This window comes from Miscanthus floridulus, chromosome 18, assembly GCF_019320115.1.
Source record: "Miscanthus floridulus cultivar M001 chromosome 18, ASM1932011v1, whole genome shotgun sequence".
Lineage (NCBI taxonomy): Eukaryota > Viridiplantae > Streptophyta > Magnoliopsida > Poales > Poaceae > Miscanthus > Miscanthus floridulus.
This window is the reverse complement of record NC_089597.1, coordinates 62,370,258-62,393,751: the sequence shown is the minus strand read 5'-3', so window position 1 is coordinate 62,393,751 and position 23,494 is coordinate 62,370,258. Positions and strand designations below refer to the sequence as shown.

Here is a 23,494-nt window from a genome sequence, read left to right as displayed (position 1 = left end):
GAAGCTTGTGTGCTTCTCGATACCTCGGTAAAAATACCAGAGTCATCGACGGGAGTTTGCATATCTCTACCTTACACTTTAGCTTCCACATTTATATTGCAATCTTGGTGTGTGCTTTACTTTCTTAGCTTAGTAATAGGCTAGTTGATAGTTTTGGAACCTAGGTTGCATAACTCCTTTTGCGGTAGAGATAGCAACACACCTAGCAAAACTGTAGTTGCACATTTAGATAGTTTATCTTTTGCATAGGTTTTGACTAGGTGAAATTAGAGGCCTTAGTTAGAGTTAGAGTTTTAAGTTGCCTAATTCACCCCCCCCCCCCTCTTAGGCATCATGGTCCCTTTCATAGATGTACCAGAGACAGCAGCTCAGCAGGATGAGATCATTAGGGGCATCGTAGGGACAGAGGAGGAGCTTGATGCACAATAGGAAGATGAGGTCAAGAGCCACCCTAATGACAACTCAGACGATGACTATCAGCTAATTCCATAGCTGGCACCTCGTCCACATGACAAAGAGGCTAGTGGCTCCAGCTCAACTCCACCACAGCCACCGTAGACAGACCCAACACTCCTAGCTGTACTTGAGCGGATGAGGCAGGACCAGGCACGCTAGGCACAGGAGACTGTTGCTACACTTGCTCAGGTTCAGGCATGATAGGATCAGTTTCAGCAATAGCAGCATGCCATGCAGCAGCAGTAGCTTGTGATTCAGCAGCAGTTACTTGGCTTCATGCACCATGTCTTCACTACTATAGGGGTTGCTCCTCACCAGTCCACCTTGTAGATAGGTCAACCTGCTACAACCACTTCAGTGACTCCAGCTCTATAGCTCAGTGGGCTTCAAAGTTAGGGACAACCAGCTACTCAGTTTGCTTCACCTATAGAGTAGGTGTCCTAGTGATTTGCTTCACCAGTGATTGCGTAGGGTCCTCACTTTACTTCTATTGTTATAGGCTTCACTCCAACTCAGACTTCTTCAGTGTTAGTAATGGACACCCTAGTCTCTAGGAGTCTCAGCGCTACCTTCAGTGAGCTTATAGGGTAGCCTACATCTCTAGAGTTCTGAGTCCCTATTCCTACCATAGCTGCTCTAGTTACCAGGAGTACTGAGACAATTCCGTTGTTTGTTGCATCATCCGAGCCACCACAGACAGTCACTCCTACACTTGAGTCTTCAGCAACAGCGACAACAGCTGTTGTGGTTCCCCTTCCTACAGTTATTGACCAGACCTAGACCGCTTCACCTTCACTTCTAGCTACAGAGGGTTAGACCCCTCAGAGTTCAGGGTTAGAGGATGATGCAGCTCAGTTCTAGGTCTCTCACCGCACCTCATTGCCCGACTCGACTGCTCTTGTCTCGCCATCCGACCTTTAGGTTTTGGTTCTTGATGCCAAAGGGGGAGAGGGACCGAGTATGTTAGATTTAGGGGGAGCGTGTGAGATGGACTTGATTCTTTTGGTCTTTCATGTGTGATACTTCGTGCATTCACGTTTACTTTCATGCATTGTATTATATACATGTGACGGTGTGACTTATGTGACATGTGTGCTCTCTACATTGTTATATATATATATGTCATGTCACTTGGTTATGCTCATTGGCTTTGCTTCCACGTTTTACTCCGATTCAAATGAGCTTTACTTCATGTACTCATGCTTAATTCATATCTTTTGAGTACACCATGTTGGCTTGGGTCATATAAGCATGCCTAACCCCTTTGTTCTTATTGTCAAAAGCTTATGTGAACCAAGCATGTTAAAACCTCACACATCTCTTTTACATACTCGAGCTTGTGTTGTCATCAATCACCAAAAAGAGGGAGATTGAAAGCATCTAGCCCCCAGTTGGGTTTCGGTGATTAATGACGACATGAGATTACTATGACTAATGTGTGTTTTGCAGAGGCAATTTGAGTTAGGTCATGGTAATGGAAATTGATTGGGCAATCATGGTTGTCATGCCCCTATCGATGAAAATCATTTCAGTTTTCAAAGGATGGACGACAAGGTTAAGGATGGACTAGTTCTAAGTGTTGTTTGGTGTTGGAGAGACACTTAGAGTAGTTTAGGACCTTGTTTTTCCTTTGGCCAAACTATTAAGGGGGGTATGGACTAGTAGCTTAACCTAGGTGAGTCTAATGGATTAGGTGTAGTGCACACTTGTCAAACTTAGCACTAGGTAGCATAGGAATAGCCCTAAGATCGATAGAAGTCAACTTCATTCATAAAGAATTTCAAATTGAAAGTAAATGTAGAGATAAATGACTGACTGCATGCTAGTTTGGTTGTGATCGAACGCAGCTTGGAGAGTCGTCGGTCAATTCATTTGATCGGTAGCAGCAGTCAGAGTGCCACCAGACATTGGACACCAGTGCTCACCGGACGCGACGCTAGCTGTATCTGTAGCAGCGTGGACATGCTGTTAACCATGGACCAGATGCTGAACAAAGAAATGACCGAACTCTGGGTGCCAGCGTTTGGTTTACAACAACAAAGTTCTAGAGAGGATTTTTTTATGACCGGACGCGTCCAGTGGGTGCTTACCAGACGTAGGCCAGAGTCCAGTCAGAGGAAGCGGCTCTTTCTGACATGTTGACGTATTACACTGACCGGTGCGTCCGGTCACCTTGACCGGAGCGTCCGGTCATCCCGATACTTGCTGAGTTGGGCCTCAACCGCTATGATTTGAATGGGGGGTATAAATACATATCCCACTAGTCCATTTGAGTTCTCTTGCCCATTTGTTTAGCTGAGAAACACCTCTGGAGTGCAAGGGAGAGCAAGAGCCTAGTGGGGTGATTGAGATTTGATAATCCAAGATTAAGGACCTCATTAGTACATAGGGAGTAGCAAGTGTGCATCCATCTTCCTCATTAGGCTTGTCTTGGCAAAGTGAGAGTTTGTGCTGTTACTCTTGGTGATCGCCATCACCTAGATGGCTTGATGGTTGGGAGCTTGGTGATCATCCGGCGGAGCTTGTGGATGACCTAAGTCATATTGTGAGCGGTTGTGGGTGATTCACCATGATAGAGTGTCAAAGAATTAGCCCGTAGAGAGCACTTGATCTTTGCGTGGATCAAGGGGGAGCTACACCCTTGCGTGGGTGCTCCAACGACGACTAGTGGGAGTGACGACTCTCTGATACATCAGGAAAACATCGCCGTGTTCCTTTCCCTCTCTTTATTTTGAGCATTTATATTTGAGCAATTCATTTCATGTCTTTATATTCCTAGAATTGCTATGCTAGAGTAGGATTGAAACCTAGGGTGCAAAACTTTTGTACGGGAGAACAATAGAAACACATTCTAGACATAAGGGGTGAAATGGCCTAATTGTAGGTCTTAATTATTACAAAAATTTAGAATTAGCCTAATTCACCCCCCCTCTTGGGTATCTTGATTCTTTCAGCAGCAACAGGTGCCCAGCAGCACTTCAATGCAGCATAGTATCATGCAAGCAATAGCCGGCCATCATATATAGATACAGTGATACACAGAACATGTATTCATTCCAAACCAAATAGTACTTCATCTTAAATGATAATGTAAAGTAAATAACCAGTCTTCAGAATGCAAACTCAAGGTTCACTAAATCACAAATTAGTTGCGTATAGAAATCAAATGCTAGCTACTAAATCTAATTCGACAGATGACAAGCAACGATAGTCTCCTGCATATGCTTGTAGTACTGCAGCTACAGCAGGGACAGGGAGCTAATGCCCATTGACATTATTTTGTCTTCCTTTTCTAGAGCACTCTTTCTCTAGAGCAGGTGAAGCCATCCATCTCTCCTCTTTCTTCTTCTCTTTCTCCATGTCCAAAGCCTCCATGCAAGCTTCACCTCCTCCTCGCCTTAGAGATTCTTTTGCCTTCTTCTGACCCATTGGCCTCTTTCGTGCTTTGGAGTCTGGGAGTGTAATCTCAATGACATCTTTAGTGTTGTTGACTTCTACATTCCTCAGAGTGGAATCCATGTGAACCTTCTATTTCTTCTTAGCGGCTTGCTTCTACTCTACCAATTCCTTCATCTTCGCCTTCCACTTGCTTTCGCCCTTCAACTTGTTCCAACAATGCATTATAGTGAATGACTTGTCTTGCTCCATTCCTTTGAACATAGCTGATGCTTCCAAAATCTACACAGGTATGTTTATTAAATATGAACATGTATGTGTTCAAAGATGAATGACATATGTAAAAAAACAATTGCATAACACTAACCTTGTCTTGAATTGTACTACCACTTTGATTTCTACGGTCAATCGTGTCATAGCAGGCACAAAACTTGTTGACATTCTCCAAAATATACATCCATCTATGCATAATTAAACTTTCTATTCGGCTTGTATATGGCTGCCTGTTTGCCTCATACTAATAAATTCTACGCCAAAAGGAGGCAGGAGATTAATTAGCATCTTGGATGAGATCTTTGCTAACATTCAACCAAGCTGATACAACAATTTCATCCTCCTTTGGATTGAATTTTTTTTGCCTTTTCTGATTTGGCCTTGTAGCGCGTGGGCATCCAGCAAGCGCACATGACTGGACAATGAGCATTCGGGCAATGGCGTCGATCGTCTAGACTGGCGGTCGCATGCATAGAGGTTTCCTGCACGGTGTCCTTCGCGTGTGGAGTTTTGCCGTGATTGTTCTCCTTTTCACGTGAGTTCCTCCATCATGTGAATGCTTGTCGTCTAGGGTAGATGAACAACGTCGCCACGGATGTAGAGATGAGTTACGTACTCCATCAATCTATTGGGTTTCTCATGTGCTTCCTGAGCTACTGCTGCCGTTATGGCTTCCTGCCGGCCACCGCCGCTGCTAGGTTTGCCTTGGCTACCACAGCTAGAACTGCCTTGGCCATCGCTGGCCGCTAGCTTTGCCATGGCTGTCGCTATCTTGGCCTACTAGGTTTGACGTTGCAATCTTGGCCTGCTAAGTCTACCTTGGCCGTCGCTAGGTTTGCCGTTGCTATCTTCTCTTTGTTGATGGCTGATGATGTCTTGGCCTTCCTCTCTATTCCAGGCCATGGCCGGCTGTTGCCACTGTGTGCCAGGCTGTGGCATCCTATGGCCGGCCGTGTTTGCATGCTGGGAGACTGGCCTGGCTATAGTCGGTTGTGGCCTGGCCACGGGGTAGTTGATGTTGATGATCGATGTTAATCATGTGGTAATCATAATTTTATTGTTCATTACATTTGGTATTGATTTTTTCGTCTATATTTGTAGACTCATACCATTGGAGGGGATGGATATTGGACAAGCATGGTCACGGGACTGGATGGGGATGTTTCTTTAGAGGACATCAATATCCCCATGACACAGGACTTTCAGTCAAATGAGTATGTGTTGATGTCGAAAGTGATCCGAATCAAACACCAACAGGGCCTTGGACGCTCGGGCCGCTATGGACCGAAGAACGCAGCGAGGATATCACTCTTTCATGGTGAAGAACGGAGAGGTTTACAAGCAAACCACCAAAGAATAACCAACGTGCTTACGTGACAAAGAACCGACTAGTTTTCAGGCAAACTAGCAAAGAAACCATCGAAGCTCTCGCCCGGGAGGGACCCCATCAGGGCAAGGACGTCGTCGGGTTGCCCTAGGTCAGCTGGCAAGCCTAGGGCGCCATCCTTGGTCATCAGATCAAGGGATGAACAGCATGGGGGTTGGAGAAGAGGGCAAAAGGGTCGAAGTAGAGATAGTAGATTGATTTGTTTGACGATTGGATAGATGGATAACTCAATCGGCCATGATCCTCTCATATATATAGAGAGGGGTGGTCTTATCCCAGTAGGAAACCTCTCCAAGCCTTATTTTCCAAGTTTCCCATGAGTTTGGAACAGTTCGGATTGGAATCCAAAAGGCCAGATCCGAACAGGATTTTCTGTCAGGTATGTCGGAAGTCCCGACTTGTGTCGGAAGTCCCGACTTGTGTCGGAAGTCCCGACTTGAGTCGGAACTCCCGACAGTCAGAACTTCCGACTTTTGTCGGAACTCCCGACATAGGGATAACCCCAGACACCCGAGCAGATTTCTTCAGGCTTCTCGGAAGTCCCGACACACGTCGGAACTTCCGATAGTCGGAAGTCCCGACTTGGGTCGGAACTCCCGACGATGAGGCATCTTTCTGAGGGCATAACTTCTTCATCCGGACTCCGAATTAGACATTCCATATATGTTTCTTGACCGTCTTGACGAGAGGAACGCAATGGTGAAGTCCGTTTCATATTTTGACAACTTCACAAAATGAACATTTTTGGTTGTCAACATATGCCCCCCTATTTTCAGGTGAATGATGCATAAACCTGAAAACACTTAATCAAATAAATTAAAACCAAACAGTGACGATTCCCATCTCATCGGCTGCTCAGTGGCTAAGGACGATGTATACATCGGCCATTTTTCTAAGGGCGATACATGTATCGGCCATTGTTTGGTGAGCACTTAGGCTTCTTGCCAAACACTTGGAAAGTACCTTTTTAAGTACCTCCTGTTGATTGCTCTCGTGAGACGTTCACCTTGCAATGTCTCTAGCACATATGAATTTCCGAATATAACTTTGACCACTTTGTAAGGACCTTCCCAATTCGGTGACCACTTGCCAAACTGATTGCTCTTTGATCCAATTGGTAGTATGGTTTTTCACACCAATTCTCTCACTTGGAAGGATTTGCTCCTGACTTTCTTGTTGCACGCTTTGGCAACTCGAGCTTTATCTTTCTCTATTTCCTTGAGAGCTTTTAATCCCACATCAGTCACCTCATCAATATTATCCATCATCAAATCATGATACACACCAACTGATAAATCATTTTGTTTAGCAAGCCTGTATGCATTCAAATTCACTTCGATAGGCAACACGGCCTCTTGGCCATATACTAACTCAAAAGGAGTAACCTTTGTAGCACCATGCCTTGAAATGCGATGTGCCCATAGAGCCTCAGACAAAACTTCATGCCATCTCCTTGGATTCTCCTCAATTTTCCTTTTGATGAGCTTGATCAAAGTCTTATTACTAGACTCAGCTTGGCCATTGGCTTGAGCATAGTATGGATATGAATTGAGTAACTTGATCTTATATAATTCGGCAAATTCCATCACCTCTTTAGACACAAATGATGTCCCTTGATCTGTAGTTAATGTTTGAGGGATGCCGAATCTATGAATAATATGCTCAGTAATGAACTTAATTACTTCCTTGTGTGTCATATTCTTCAAAGGAACTCCCTCAGTCCACTTAGTAAAGTAATCTGTAGCAACTAACAGAAATCGGTGTCCCTTCGAAGATGAGGGATATATTTGGCCAATGAAGTCTAACCCCCAACCACGAAAAGGCCATGGTTTGATGATAGGATGAAGCACAGCAACAGGCACAAGCTGAATATTTCTAAACTTCTGGCACTCTTCGCAACCTTTATAGTAGCGAAAACAATCGGCCATCATAGTAGGCCAATAGAAACCGGCTCTACGTAATAACCACTTCATCTTCGGGGCCGATTGATGCGTACCACAGATGCCTTCATGGACTTCTCCCATAGCCACTCTTGCCTGATCTGATCCTAAGCACTTAAGCAGCAAATCTTCGGCGATTCTTCGATAAAGCTCATCATTATGCAATACATATTTGAAAGCGCTCCGCCAAATACTTTTATCAATTTTGGCACTTGGATCACGTAGATATCTCAACAAGGGAGTCCTCCAATCTTCTAAATCAGCCCCAACATCACTAGAACTTATATCAGGCCGATTTGATAGCTTCTCAAGCGAATTGACCGGGTTGGTCACAGGGGAGTCGGCTGAACCAACTGGGCTGGTAGGCTTAACCAATTTAGAGGTGTCGGCTTGGCCAACTAGGGCAGTCGGCTTAGCCGACTTGGCCACAGCAGAAGAGTAGTCGGTTGAGCCAACTTGGTCAGTTGGCTGAGCCGACTGGTCTGTACCTACATAGGAAAAAATGAAATCTTCATGCATCGGCTGTTCTTGAATATGGAAATTATGTCCACTGACATCATAGCTAGATGCTTGCTAAGCTAACATGCTGGCCTTTTGATTTTCATGCCTCGGAATATGCCGAATTTGAAATTCGGCAAAATAATCAATAACATCAAGGCAAGCATCAAGACAAGCTCTTAGTGATCCTTCTAAACATTGAAATTCACTAGCAACTTGGTGTACCACCAACAAGGAATCACCATAGGCTTCAACATGTTATACCCCATGGATTGCAATATAGCCAAGCCGAATAAGAAAACTTCACATTCGGCTCAAATGTTGGTGCAGATATAATTTTAATCGGCTTGATGTCTCCAATAGCACCATTGTGAGAAATAATGATTATGCCAACACCTTGGTCTTATTTGCAAGCCGACTAATCATATTGTCACATCCATGAAGTAAATCAAAATACATATATCATGCCCCCCGGCCCTTAAGGCCATCAAAGTAAAATCCATGGGGGCTTTCTAATAGCACGATGGTCGCAAGCATTCATCGGCTATATTTTTACACTAAGGGCGATATCAAAATATCGGCCATATGAATTCATCCACATAAATATGCATAGCCGAAACAAAAAATTTTGGCTCTTGATCATTGGTTAGTAAAATAATTTGGCAGCCCACCATAATATAAAGATCCACACCAAGGATCAAAATAAGAAGCTAAGGGATAACCATGCATACCAGGAGATGAATTCCACATAGGCATAGGCAAAGAATATGGATGATGCCACGACCAATAATTTTGATGATTTGGTGCAAACCTCCAACTTGACAATTGTTTCTTGAATCTCTTTCTCTCCTTTGCTTTTGTTGCACCACTTGCTTGAACATCATCCTTCCGAGCTTGAATACTTCCCTTAGGAACCCATGCCAAGACTTTTCCTTTTTGCTTCTCTGCACTAAGCTTCTGTAACTTCTTCTCTTGCCACTTTGGGAAACCAATTGAGCATATCGGTTTTATTTCTGTTTTGAACAGTAGTAAATCTTTTCTGATTTTGGGCACTCCCACCTTCTTCTATTCAGATTTGGCACCTACAATATCAATAGATGATTTCCCCACTTCTTTGCCATCAATAGCCGAATTTTTCAGCAATGTAATCGGCTTTTCAATAGTTGAATTCAGATCTGAACTCTTCTTTTTTCGGCCATCATACTTCACGCGGTAAACTTGCTTTACCGCTTTCTTCTTTGGTTGAGCTCCAGACCGATTTTGATCAAAACGGTCTTTACAAGATGATAGTCTCTCTGAATGTCTAGGAGCTGCATACTCTACATATTCTCGCCTCAAATATGGTGGAACATGTGCCTCTTGATCAAACCAGCCCCAAGATGAATAAGGATGAAAATATACGGGTTGTGGTCCATATGACATGGTAATTGGCAGCTCAAAAGGAGAATATGTTGTTGTTGTGTGAGATCTATCTCCTTGCCAATTCCACTCTTGAGACTTATGCTTTGGAGGTAATTTTGATAATTGGATTTTCTATGGCCGATTGGTGACATTTGTTTTTGCTATCTTCTCATATTTAGCTAGAAGTTCCTTGAAGCTAAGCTTCGGCCTTCTACTTCTTTGTTTGTCACGGCCTTTACCTCCATTAGCTTTATGAGCATCCTCCTTCTCCCTATCTTGACAGACATGCTCCAAAGAAGGATCCTTAGCTGATTCCCCTTGCTCAACGAGATCAATCGGCTTTTGCTTTGGTTGGAGAGATTTCAGCTACCCCCAGTGTCTTCTAGAACTATGATAACTTTGTTATCCTCTAGAATATCTTCTACTTGCAATTCATCAACAACAACCTTGCCTTCACTTGAGGGCTCCACATCTCTCTCTTGGGCGTTCAAGCTTTGAGCTTTGAGTGAATCGGCTAATACAAGCCGATTCAAAACCTGTTTGCCATCAAGACCAATTGAATCCAATTGGTCTATGTGTTGAGCTTCAGAAAATCTCAATCATCCTTTATCAATGGCCGATTGGATTACTCGATGAAACATATTGCAACTAGAGGTATTATGACTAGAAGAATTGTGCCATTTGCAATATGTAAGCTCTTCTAAATTTTTAACAGATGGCAAAGCATTGTGATCAATGATTCTAATAAAATTATTCTTGAGCAAGACGTCAAAGACATGATCACAAAAAGTAAAGTCAAAGGTGTACTTTGATTTCTTTAGCCGATTCTTTTGTGGAGTCGGCTTTAAAGCTAGGCAAACGAATGGATTGGATTTATTATCAATCCATTCGACCACACCTTTGCAATTGCTTACAGGAAGCTTTAACTTTGATGAATTACCACTATCGGCCTTGCCATATGGAACAATGTCTTGGCCGATAGAATCTGAATTTATTTTATTATCAACAAATAAATTGCTATTCTCAATCGGTCTATTATAATAATTAGCAAGGATATCTCTAATAGATGCAGAAATTGAAATAGTATGATCGGATTGGAATTTGAGCAAAATATTTGTGTTTTCTACCTTGTTGATCATGTTGGAAAAGTGCACGTCCTTGATTTGCATGATGTTGCTCTTCATCTCCAGAGAATGATCAACAATAGGTGCCGAATCATCTGAAGATGCATCGGCAGCTGCCGAGATAGAGAAAGTCGGTTTAGCCGATTGGAAGTCGGCTAGGCCGACTTGGGCACTAGCAGGGGCAGTCGGCTTAGCTGACTCAGGGCAGGCAGCAATCGGCTCAGCTGACTTTGAAGTCAGCTCAGCCGATTCTGAGTAGGCAGGCAGCCCTCCTTTGTTGCTTGTAGGGGCTTCATCTCCATCACTGATGCGGTAATCACTAGATAAGTGTACAACCCCTTTAACTCCTGAAAAATCAAGTCTAGCTGGTTTCTGGCGTTTTCCATGCTTTTCTATAGCAAGACTTATTTATTGAGATGTGATTGATTCAGAAAGGATATTGTATTGTTCGGCTTTTGTAGCCGAACCTTTGCTTATATCCGAATCAATTATTTCTTTCATGCCCACTAGCAATCCTGTTTTAGCCGATGACCCAACTGTGATCGACCTTTTCTCTTTAGTCTTTCCAAAATATTCATAGAATTGCTCCTCTAATTGAGACCATGAACCAATAGTACATTGTGGTAAAGATGTAAACCATACAAAGGCAATACCAGTGAGAGATAAAGGAAAATTTCGCACTCTCATATAGTCTTCTTTATCGGCAAAACCTAGCTGTGAGAGATATATACTAATATGTTCTATAGTGGTTTTATCATCTTCACCACTAAATTCATAAAAATCAGGTACCCACCAACCATTAGGAGTTTTCAAGTAATCATAGCATAATGGGTATGGTCTATGATAAGTGGGCACCTTCCATTTAGAGGAACCATATGGATTTCTAGCATGGGCTAAATCTTCATCGATTCGGTTTGATTTGAGAGCAACAAATGAAGCCAAATCATGATTGCTTGCAAGTGCACACGTTGCTGAATTTTTATTGATTTGGCTACAATTATTAGCAATATGTGGAGCCGAATCACAAGTTTTAGCGCTCGAATGCCTTGCTAAAATTTCACTAATTCGGCTATGGTCACGAGCGAAATACAAAGCTGAAATATGGGCATTGATCTTTGCATAAGGTGCTGAATTTTCATTGATTCGGCTATGGTTACTAGTAACACATGAAGCCAAATCATAAGTATTAGCACTTAAGCACCTTGCTAAATTTTCATTAATTTGGCTCGAGTTGGGAGTAACATATGGAGCCGAATTATGAATAGGAGCATTGGCATATGATGCTGAATTTTCAGAACAATTGGCTAAATAATTAGCATTGTTATAGCCAATTCTCTTATTCATCGGCATGTCTTGTGGTGGGACCATATATTGTGAACTTATAGCCGGTGAATAACAATTTACATGTTGTATGTTGCTAGTAGCATCAAAACTCGAAGAATTTACAACATGCATCGGCTCTTGACTATAATATTCATAATTATGATGTGTATGATGAGGAGCATTAACAAAAGTATTAGCCGATGTAACATATCTAGTATCATTACAACTAGCAACACCAACATGAGAGCTCATAGAATTTGCAAAATAACTATTAGGATCATAAGATGCATTTGCAAGTTGTACCTCATGGTGATTGTAGTAATATTGTGATGCAACACCTTGGTACTTCATGATTTATAACTTGACCACCTTGCTGAATTTTCCGATAAGCAGCGCAACTTGTTGCAAAATCGCAAACAAGATCACAAGGGGTAAAAACTAGATGCGATCAACCTTTTGGGCCAGATGCAACGGTAATGGCGAGCTCAAGAAGATAGATCAATGAGGAGTAAGGCTAGGTCAGAGAGATCGGCTATAAAAGATAGCCGAACCAATCTTCCCCAGTGGAATCGCCAAAAAGTGTGTTGACGTCGAAAGTGATCCGAATCAAACACCAACAGGGCCTTGGACGCCCGGGCCGCTACGGACCAAAGAACGCAGCGAGGATATCACTCTTTTGTGATGAAGAACGGAGAGGTTTACAAGCAAACCACCAAAGAATAACCAACGTGCTTACGTGACAAAGAACCGGCTAGTTTTCAGGCAAACTAGCAAAGAAACCGTCGAAGCTCTCGCCTAGGAGGGACCCCGTCAGGGCAAGGACGTCGTCGGGTTGCCCTAGGTCGGCTGGCAAGCCTAGGGCGCCATCCTTGGTTGTCGGATCAAGGGATGAACAGCATGGGGGTTGGAGAAGAGGGCAAAAGGGTCGAAGTAGAGATAGTAGATTGATTTGTTTGACGATTGGATAGATGGATAACTCAATCGGCCATGATCCTCTTATATATATATAGGGGGGTGGTCTTATCCCAGTAGGAAACCTCTCCAAGTCTTATTTTCCAAGTTTCCCACGAGTTTGGAACAGTTCGGATTGGAATCCAAAAGGCCAGATCCGAACAGGATTTTCTGTCAGGTATGTCGGAAGTCCAGTCAGAAGTCCTGACTTGTGTCGGAAGTCCCGACTTGAGTCGGAACTCCCGACAGTCAGAACTTCCGACTTTTGTCGGAACTCCCGACGTAGGGATAACCCCAGACACCCGAGCAAATTTCTTCAGGCTTCCCGGAAGTCCCGACACACGTCGGAACTTTCGACAGTCGAAAGTCCCGACACACGTCGGAACTTCCGACAGTCGAAAGTCCCGACTTGGGTCGGAACTCCTGACGATGAGGCATCTTTCCGAGGGCATAACTTCTTCATCCGGACTCCGAATTAGACATTCCATATATGTTTCTTGACCGTCTCGACGAGAGGAACGCAATGGTGAAGTCCGTTTCATATTTTGACAACTTCACAAAATGAACATTTTTTGTTGTCAATAGTATGCTTATACTGAAGTTGAAGTAGTTGAAGTGCAGTCACGTGTAGGTGCTGGATGCCCACGTGCTACAAGGCCAGATCAGAAAAGGCAAAAAAATTTCAATATGAAGGAGGATGAAATTGTTGTATTAGCTTGGTTGAACGTTAGCAAAGATCCCATCCAAGGTGCTAATCAATCTCTTGCCTCCTTTTGGCATAGAATTTATGAGTACTGTGAGGCCAACAGGCAGCCATATCCAAGCCGAATAGAGAGTTCAATTATGCATAGATGGATGTATATTTTGGAGAATGTCAACAAGTTTTGTGCCTGCTATGACGCGATTGACCGTAGAAATCAAAGTGGTAGTACCATTCAAGACAAGGTTAGTGTTATGCAATTGTTTATTTACATATTTCATTCATATTTGAGCACTTACATGTTCATATTTAATCAACATACGTGTGTGGATTTCTGAAGCATCAGCTATGTTCAAAGGAATGGAGCAAGACAAGTCATTCACTCTAATGCGTTGTTGGAACAAGTTGAAGGGCGAAGATAAGTGAAAGGCGAAGATGAAGGAACTGGCAGAGCAGAAGCAAGCTGCTAAGAAGAAACAGAAGGTTCATCCGGATTCCACTCCGAGGAATGTAGAAGTCAACAACACTAAAGATGTCATTGAGATTACACCCCTAGACTCCGAAGCACGAAAGAGGCCAATGGGTCAGAAGAAGGCAAAAGAAGCTCTAAGGTGAGGAGGAGGTGAAGCTTGCATGGAGGCTTTGAACAAAATGTGAGCTAAGAAGGAGGCTTTTGACATGGAGAAAGAGAAGAAGAAAGAGGAGAGGTACATGGCTTCACCTGCTTTAGAGAAAGAGCATCTGGCATTAGAAGAAAAAAAGGTACAAGCTGAATTGCAGAAGGTGGAATTAGACAGGATAGAAAAGGAAGACAAAATAATGTCAATGGACATTAGCTCCCTATCCCTGCTGCAGCAGCCGTACTACAAGCATATGCAGGAGACTATCGTTGCTCATCGTCTGTCGAATTAGATTTAGTTGCTATCACTTCATTTCTATGGGCAATTAATTTGTGATCCAGTGAACCTTGAGTTTGCATTATGAAGACTGGTTATTTAATTTGCATTATCATTTATGATGAAGTACTATTTGGTTTGTAATGAATTTATGTTCTGTGTATCACTGTATCTGTATCCGATGGCCGTCTATTGCTTGCATGGTACTGTGCTGCATTGAAGTGCTGCCGGGCGCATGTTGCTGCTACCGGCCGGCTTTGCTTGCATGTTACTGTTGCTGAATGTTACTACTACTAAATGGTCGGCTGCTGCTGATGGCTACATGCTTCTGCTACTACTAGATGGCCGGCTGCTGCTGATGGCTATCTGCTACTGCTACTGCTACTGCTACTACTAGATGGCCGGCTGTTGCTGCTGGCTAGCTGCTAGACGCGCATGGCTGCTGGTGGCCGGCTATTGGCAGACTATTTGCTGAATGTTGATTACACTTCAAGTAACTCATAGAGAAAAAAAATGTTGATTACACTGAAATAAAAAGCCTTTGAACCTAATATTTATCTGGAAAATACTGCCAGAGGTGCTCGATTAGGTCTTCTTTTAACTGGTGATGGGTTTCTTTGTCTCATATCCTTTTATGTGCTTCAATAAATTCATCAATGGTTCGATTACTCTCATGAGAAGGTTCCACATTTTGGCCACACCACGCCAGATCACTTTTCTCCCGTCGGCTGCGCATCCTCTGTCAGCAGCGTAGAAACTTCCCCCGCATTACAGCTAGACCGTCCGGAGAGTTCTCACCCGTCGGTGCCTGCCATCACTGAGAGTTTTTTCGGGCCTTCCATGCGCAGAAACAAGGGTCTCGCGCTCCTCCAGAGCTTTTGGCGCGTAGAAACAGGCCTCGCGCGTGCTATGGCCCACCCAAAAGAGATACGCGCCCGCAGGAGTCCACCACAATTATTTCGCCGCCACGCGCCCGTGACCCCTATCCCTCCAACCAGCCTCAGCACCATTCTAATCTAAAGAAAAATGTTTCGACCCTATCCATCCACACACCACGCCTCTAGCTCCGGTCGTCGCCCAGGCGCGTAGCGGCCGCGTGCATCCACCAGCGGCGGCTCGCCGCGGCGCCACCCCCAGCCACGGGTGCCGCTGGCCGCGAAGACCCCCGCCAGCCACCACAGCCTCCCGCTGCGACGCCGCCGCCAGCTGCCGCCACCGCCCGCCACGACGTCGCCGACCACCAGAGCGCCGCCGGCTGCGGTGCCTGCACCCAGCCACCAGCAGCCCCACCCGCCGCCCTGAGGTGCTGCACGCTGACCTGAAGGGCAGCAGCCCCCTCCGCCGTCGTACGTGCTCGTCTTTTCTTGATTTATTTCCCATCTTCAGATCCCCAATCAATTTTGCATCTTGTATCTTTCTTTTTGCCCTTGTTAATTGATGCGCATCTGACTTGATTTTGCCCGCAATGGCATTTGAAGTGCAGTGGGGCTTCTTTGCTGTTGTAGCACCGGACGAGCCGGAGGAACTCTAGCTTCTGGACCACCAACTCTGCCGCCCGTCTGGAAGAACAATTGGGCGCTCACTGACGGACAGCAAGGTCAGACCATGGCCACCATGTAGCATATATGTTCTTGATCTGTGCTAGATTTGCTGTGGCGAATTGACTGCTCTCTGGTTGCTAGCTGTTGCAATCCCTGCACCAATATTACACAATTGAAGCTTGGCTGTAACCTGAGGATTTTGCTTCCAATCCTTTCAAAGCTTGCATTTAGATGTGCTTTTGATTGATTTCCTGTGACTATTTTTGCTGCTATGTATATACAGGTTAATTCACTTGTCATATAATTTTGTCAATGAATTTTGCTCCTCTATTTGGCACAAATTTAGACATAACACAAATTTCTAGTGACTTATTTTGCTATAGCTGCTCTATTTTGCATTGTGATTCACTGGTTATGGTGTGCTAGCTATATAGGAAATTTATTTGTTATTATGTCTTTTAGTGTTCTATTACTAGTTGTATATGAATTTTTAATTTGTTTGACTAAAGTAATTTGTGTTATGTCTGAATTGGTAACAGGCTCCTCACTGTGATCTGGTTGCCTGTTGCTGCTTTACTTGGTTCTGTCTGTGGTCGAAGTCTTGGATGACTAGTGTGACTCTGCAAGCTGCTGGTTAGTTCCTATCTTCTGACTCAAGTTGGCAGATAAGATATGACAGATCGTGGGTGGATGTATAGTGGTTGGAAGCGTGGTAGGCTATCAAATGAATGGGTTGACAAAACAAAAGAGTTTTTGGATCATGCCTTCTCAATCCCTGAATTAGTTGAGTCTGATACAATTAGATGCCCTTGTTCCATATGCCGAAATTTTTTTAGGCATAAAAGGCCTAGGATAGAGTTACATTTGTGCCACAATGGGTTCAAGGAAAATTACCAAACTTGGACAACACATGGTGAGAGGCGGGGAAATCAGAACCTTGAGATTGGTTCTGAGGTAGAACATGAGGGATTTGGTGAGACAGATCAGATGGATGCTATGTTAGTTGACTTAGCTGGTGAGCATCCACCATTAGATGATGAAACACCAACTGGTTTTGCCAAAGCCTTCTATAGAATGGTTGTTAGTGCAGATGAGCAAGTACATGAGCAAACCTTGCATTCTAGTCTCTCTACTGTTGCTCGTCTATTGGCCATTAAATCACAGTACAATCTTTCAGTAGCATGTTATGATGATTTTGTGGAACTCATGCATGAACTCCTTCCTCCCAATTCTAGGATTCCTAACAACTTCTAACGGTCTAGAAAACTGCTAGAGGGCCTTGGTATGCCATACCATAAAATTGATGTCTGTGATAAAAACTACATGTTGTACTACAAAGATAACAAGGATAAGGATAAGTGTGACATATGCGGTACCTCCCGCTATAAGAATGGATCAAACAAGGTTCCTCGTAAAGTGTTGCGCTACTTGCCCATTACAGATAGGTTACAAAGATTATATGCACATGAGGGCACAGCAAAACTCATGCGTTCACACAAAGAAACTCTAGCAAGCTCTACTAAAATGTTGCATCCATGTCATGGAGAGGCATGGAAGCAATTTGATGTTGATTTCCCAGACTTCGTAGAAGATGCTAGGAATGTAAGACTTGGTATTGCAACTGATGGGTTCACACCATATAAACTGAATGCAGCCTCTTACTCTTGTTGGCTAGTATTTTGGGTTCCCTATAATCTTCCACCTGGTGTTTGTATGAAGCCTGAGTATATATTCCTTGCTATGGTCATCCCTGGACCAGAACACCCTGGAAAAAACCTAAGTATCTTGCTCCAACCTTTGGTAGATGAATTGATAGAGCTATGGGACGGGGTACATACATGGGATGCTTCAGTGAAGCGAGGGTTTAAAATGAAAGCATCATACTTATGGTCTATACATGATTTTCCTGCATATGGCATGTTTGCTGGATGGAGCACCCATGGGGTATTTGCATGTCCACAATGCATGTGTGATTCTAATGCATATCGATTACGTAAAGGCTGTAAGGCTACCTAGTTTGACTGCCATAGGCGGTTTCTTCCTGTAGACCATCCCTTTCAGATCCAAGAAAATGCCTTTCGCAAGGGCAAGGTAGTGCAAGAAGGCCCCCCTAGGTACTTAACTGGAGAGGAGGTTAAGGCTTAGCTGTACAGACTAGTTGATGACAGAGACAAATTTGGCAAAGAACACAACTGGACATATATAAGTGGCCTTTGGCAGCTTCCTTACTTCACTAAATTACTGCTTCGTCACAACATAGATGTGATGCATAATGAAAAAAATGTGGCTGAAGCTATTTGGAACACATGTTTTGATATTTCAGATAAGACTAAAGATAATGTGAAAGCTAGACAAGACATGGAACTACTTTGCAACCGCCCTTCTCTTCATTTGTACCAAAGGAATGGCAAGTGGCAGAGACCAAGGGCTCCATACTGCATAGATAAGGATGACAAACCCAAAATTTTAAATTGGTTCCAAGAACTTAAGTTTCCAGATGGGTATGCGGCTAATATTAGGCGTGGGGTTAATCTACTACAAAAGAAGATTTTTGGTTTGAAAAGTAATGACTTTCATATCTTTATTGAGCGCATACTTTCTGTTGCATTCTGGAGGTTTGTACTTGATGATATTTGGACCTGCTTGGCTGAGCTCAGTTATTTTTATAGACAGTTGTGTGCTAAACAAATCAGCAGAGAATCAATATTAGTATTGCAGGAGAACATAGTAGTCCTTATCTGCAAACTAGAAAAGATATTCCCCCCAGGCTTCTTCAATCCAATGCAACATCTAATAATTCATCTTTCTAATGAGGCACTGTTAGGAGGCCCTGTCCAATATCGATGGATGTATCCATTTGAGAGGTGAACCCAAAACTCAATTGTTCATCTATTTAATATGGTACTTACTGGAGTTACTAAATGGAATTTAACATGTAGGTATATTCAGGGCATTAAAAAGAAAGTCCGAAATAAGGCTCGAGTTGTGAGATCTATTGTTGAGGCTTACCTTGTTGAAGAGGCTGCAAACTTTCTTTCGCTGTATTTTAGATCTAAAGTACATTCTATATGAAATAAAACCCAGAGATACGATGATGGTGGCTCAACTTCTGCTAGAGGTTGTGGCATTGAATTATTTGAGCACACTGGTAGATGCTTCATCTCACAAGGCTTCCGTGACCTCACAACACAACAATGCAAGGCAGCAGCCCTATACATATTAACTAACATCCCAGAGATGGATGATTTCTTCAAGTATGCCTTCTTTTAAAATGCTCCTTCAAAGTTATTTTCTGATTTATAATTGCACTATAACACCATCAAATATGCCCTTGCAGAGAATTTGACAACGAACAATGGAAGGTTCGCTCACAGCCAACTGAGAAACAAATCAATAACTTAAGACTAGATGGTTGGAAAAGCATACGTGGCAGCAGTGGCAGCAATAGAGGCCCCAACTTCTTTGATTGGTTCAAAAATATAGTAATGCCTCAACTCAATTAGAGCAAGTTTTTTTCTTCATTTTAAATCACAAGCACTAATAAATGTAATGCAACTCTTTGCAGTGTACAATCAGATCAAGTGTTCACAATGTGTTGCGTCAAATGTCATATGGGTTTCGCAAAAGAGTGTCCTCCTATGGTTGCTATGATGTGAATGGATATAGATTTTGGTCAGAGAAGTATGAGAGTAACAGGACAGTATTAGCTACAACCAATAGTGGTGTTTGTGTGACGTGTAGTGATGGCGATGGCAATGTTCTTGAGTACTTTGGTGTTATTGAAGACATTCTGAAAATTTCTTGGGACGGCAGGGAACAACTTGAGCTTGTTTTATTTTACTGTCGCTGGTTTGATCCAACCTCTAGGGGTGTTAGGCGAACTGAAAATCTTGGTTTGGTGGAAGTGAAGTATAGCTCAAGGCTTCGAAATTTTTAACCATTTGTGTTGGTGAGTCAAGTTACACAAGTTTATTATCTATCATATGCTTGTGACAAACCTAATTTGAGAGATTGGTGGGTAGTGTACCATGTAGCACCACGAGATCGTTTGCCTCCAATTGACATAAAAAATGATTGCATTGAAACTGAAGAACCATCACATGACATCTCTTTTTTCAAGAGGATGGACTGGAGGGCACATTTGTAATCGATCTAGGTGACATTGAAATAGTTGCTTCAACAACAGATGAAATAACTGATCCAAAAGAATTGGAAGAGCTGGAGAAGCAAACTGATCCTCCATGGCAAGAAGAGATATTAGAAACTGATGAAGAAGGCGACGAAGATGATGCTGAATCCTATGACGAAGACTGCTATGAAGAAGAGGATTTCTAAAATGCTTCTTGTATTTCTAAAATTATTGTACTGATGTTTTAGTCTTAGTTCTATCCTCATTTGGACTCACTGCTATGTATCTGCTTAAGTCTTAGTTCTATCCTAATTTGGACTCACTGCTATGTATCTTATGTGTGCTATTGTGCATCTTATGTATGCAGACTCTTTTTCTGCTGTTTATACTGTTGTATTTAAAAGTCTGCTACTAACATTTTGTTTTAACATGTTATGTGGCAGGAGATGCAGTCCTTCAATCATTGCACGGATAGGCAACTGCGATCAAGTGATTTCTCAAATGATGTCGAGAGTCAGCCCCCTGTAGCAAAGAAGATAAGGGGCCACAATAAAATGCATAAGCCTCGCAATGGTCAGATAGTGATAGTACCTGAGGGTGATAAGTATGTACGTGCTGAATTTTTTTCTCTTAGTGTGGACAGTTCTAGTAATAGAACTTGCTAATCCTTTTATGCAATACATCATTTTTTTGAGGCAGCCAATTCTGCTATGCTAATTACTCAATTGATGATAAAATGAAGAAAGGCCCCATCCTTGGAGTGCTTTTAAAGCAAGAATATCCTCCAATTATTGAAGGGACCACGAGAGATGGTCGTCCATTCAAATATCATGCAAGTAAGTGGGAGCACTACTCACACATTCTAAGGGATGATGAAGAAACCCTAGCTGATCATGTGAAACAAGAGTTCTGGGTGAGTATATAAATTCTGTCATAGTAATGCATTCAAAAAACAATAAGAATGTAGTGGCTGAAAGTGTTGTTCAGCACTATTCAAGAATATGATGTACCAAAATGAAAGTGTTGTTCAGCACTATTCATAGTAATGCTTGATTGTTGTTTCTTTTGCAGAGCATATATTTAGTTCCTAAAGAACTTGAAGATGAAGCAGACCGTGTATTTGAGAAATATGCACAGACCCAATGCAAGAATATGATGTACCAAGCTTGTCCAAATGCTGTCAAGTACTACTATCGGGAAATCATAAAAAGCCCAAAGTCTGATGCATTTGCCTATGCCAAATTACTGACTTTTGAAGAATACATTCAATGCAAGCCTGAATAGTTCACCGAAGAATCTTGGGAGTCCCTTTGTAAGTATTGGTGCTCTGCTGAATACTTGAAGAAAAGGAAGCTTGGGCAAGACTCTCGAAAAAAAAACCCTGATGGCACTCAAAACAGGGGTGGTTCTAGGCCATTAGTTGAGACTCAGCAATATCTGGTAATCTCCTTTCTCACAATCCATTTTTGAATAACTTTGAATTTTTCAAAAGCATTAACATTGGTCACTTCTTTTATGCCTTGAAGGAAGCAAAGCATGGACCTGGGAAGGGCACTCTAATAAATGCTTTTTCATGCATGAAATCCGGCATTAAGAATTGTGATGCCAATGGGAATGCTGGCCCAATTCCAGAACGGACAAAGAAACTTATTATATGTAGCAGAACTTTCTATCTAGTTTCATGCTTTTCCATTTGTAGTTTGTGACTCATAATTGCTGTTATTTCTAGGATGACTACAATGAAGCATTGCAAGAAAAGTATCCAGAGAACTGGCAAGAGCAACCTTTTGATGGTCAAATTGCATATAATATTGGTCATGGCTTGCCCCATGGTCGTCTTGCAATAGGAGATGGTGCTGTCAAGAAGGGTACAATAATTGATGCTGCTAAGGCAAGTGGGAGAAGGCCAGCAACCTCAAGGGCTTTTCAAAATCTGTTGGCAAGATATGAGGAGTCAGTTACAGCCGTTGGTCGCTTAACTCAACAAAATACTTCCTTGGCTCAACAAAATGCCACATTGACTTGAGATGTGAAGCGTAATGCTCGTGTACTTGAGGTACAATTTTGTTTTGGTGCACTATCTGTCTGCAGTTGAAGATAAAAAAACTAAGCATGTTGGTAATTCTTCACTTGCAGCTCATTATTAACAAAGTACAGATAGAGATACCACCTGACCTGCTTCAGGCAGAAGAAAATGAGATGGTAAGATTAAATCTTAAACTATTTTCACTCTATCCAACATTATTAACTTGCAGCTCATTATTAACATTAAATGAGATGGTAAGAAAATGAGATGGTAATTCTTCACTTACAGCTCATTATTCACTTGCAGCTCATTATTAACAAAGTACAGATAGCTCATTATTAACAAAGTGCAGATAGATATTCATGATCCATATTAAGTTATCACATTGTCATACTTTAAATATATGTTTTTTTGTGATCTGTATGTTCCTTTCATAGTTAATCATTTCTAGAATTTATATGGTCTACATATTCTCATAAATGGTCCTATTTATTTTGTTTTGGATGTAGGAAGGAGCTATAGATGGATCCTCTCATGCTTCAGCCAACCTGGACAACAGTGATGGCCATTGATTTGTGTGATGGCAAGAAGTATTTTGTGGAGCTGTAGTCTTTTGCTCATCGGACTACAGGTTATGGCAACAACCAGGGAGGGGCTATAGATGGATCCTCACATGCTTCAGCCATCCTGGACAACATGGATGGCCTGATTTGTGTGATGGCAGGAAATATTTTGTAGGCTGTAGTCTTTTCTTCATCGGACTACAGGTTATGGCTACAACTAGCAAGTTGGAAGGGCATGTGATGTGCACAGAGGTATTTTGGTCGTCACGCAACAAATGTGGATTCTGCTATTCAAGGCATGTGTGCTAGACTGCTAGTTGTGAAGTAGCAGCTACATATTGTCTATGCACCGCATGCATGCTTGCGTAGAAACAGCTACATATTGCCATCAAAGCTGCATTCTAGTACCAACAGATTGCTAGCTACCAGTAGATGGCCTCCTGAAGGGTCAAGGCATATCATCTTGAAGGGTCTCAGATTGCGTATTAAGGGCATGTGTGTTTGTGCAGTAGCAAGTTGTGTTGGGAGCTAGATATTGCCTTCATAGGCGCCTGTTAGGAAACTGCCATTTGAACCTGTGGCTGTTAGGTACCTAACTAGGAACCGTACTTCAAATTGTGCTAGCTGATAGGTACCTGACTAGAAGGCTAACTAGCCAGCAGTAACTATAATTTAGCTTTGGATTGAATTGTATTTGTTATGAACAACTTGGATGATGTTTTAAGACCATTTGTAATATTTATATTACTTGAGTATGGATGAATGGTTGAATGACTTGCTATATAATATTGTTGCATTGAGTGGTTAAATCAGCTGCTGTTAACAGTAATTTTAATGGCTCAAATAAGCTATATTTTTTAATGTGCAAATTGGCAACCAAATCATTTCCT

The 23,494-nt window shown here is 42.5% G+C and overlaps 2 pseudogenes; both read left to right on the top strand.

Moving 5' to 3' along the window:
* Positions 1–16,558: 16,558 nt before the first annotated feature.
* Positions 16,559–18,031, top strand: LOC136523953 (uncharacterized; annotated as a pseudogene).
* Positions 18,032–18,869: 838 nt separating this feature from the next.
* On the top strand, positions 18,870–20,221 carry LOC136519785 (uncharacterized; annotated as a pseudogene).
* Positions 20,222–23,494: the final 3,273 nt, after the last annotated feature.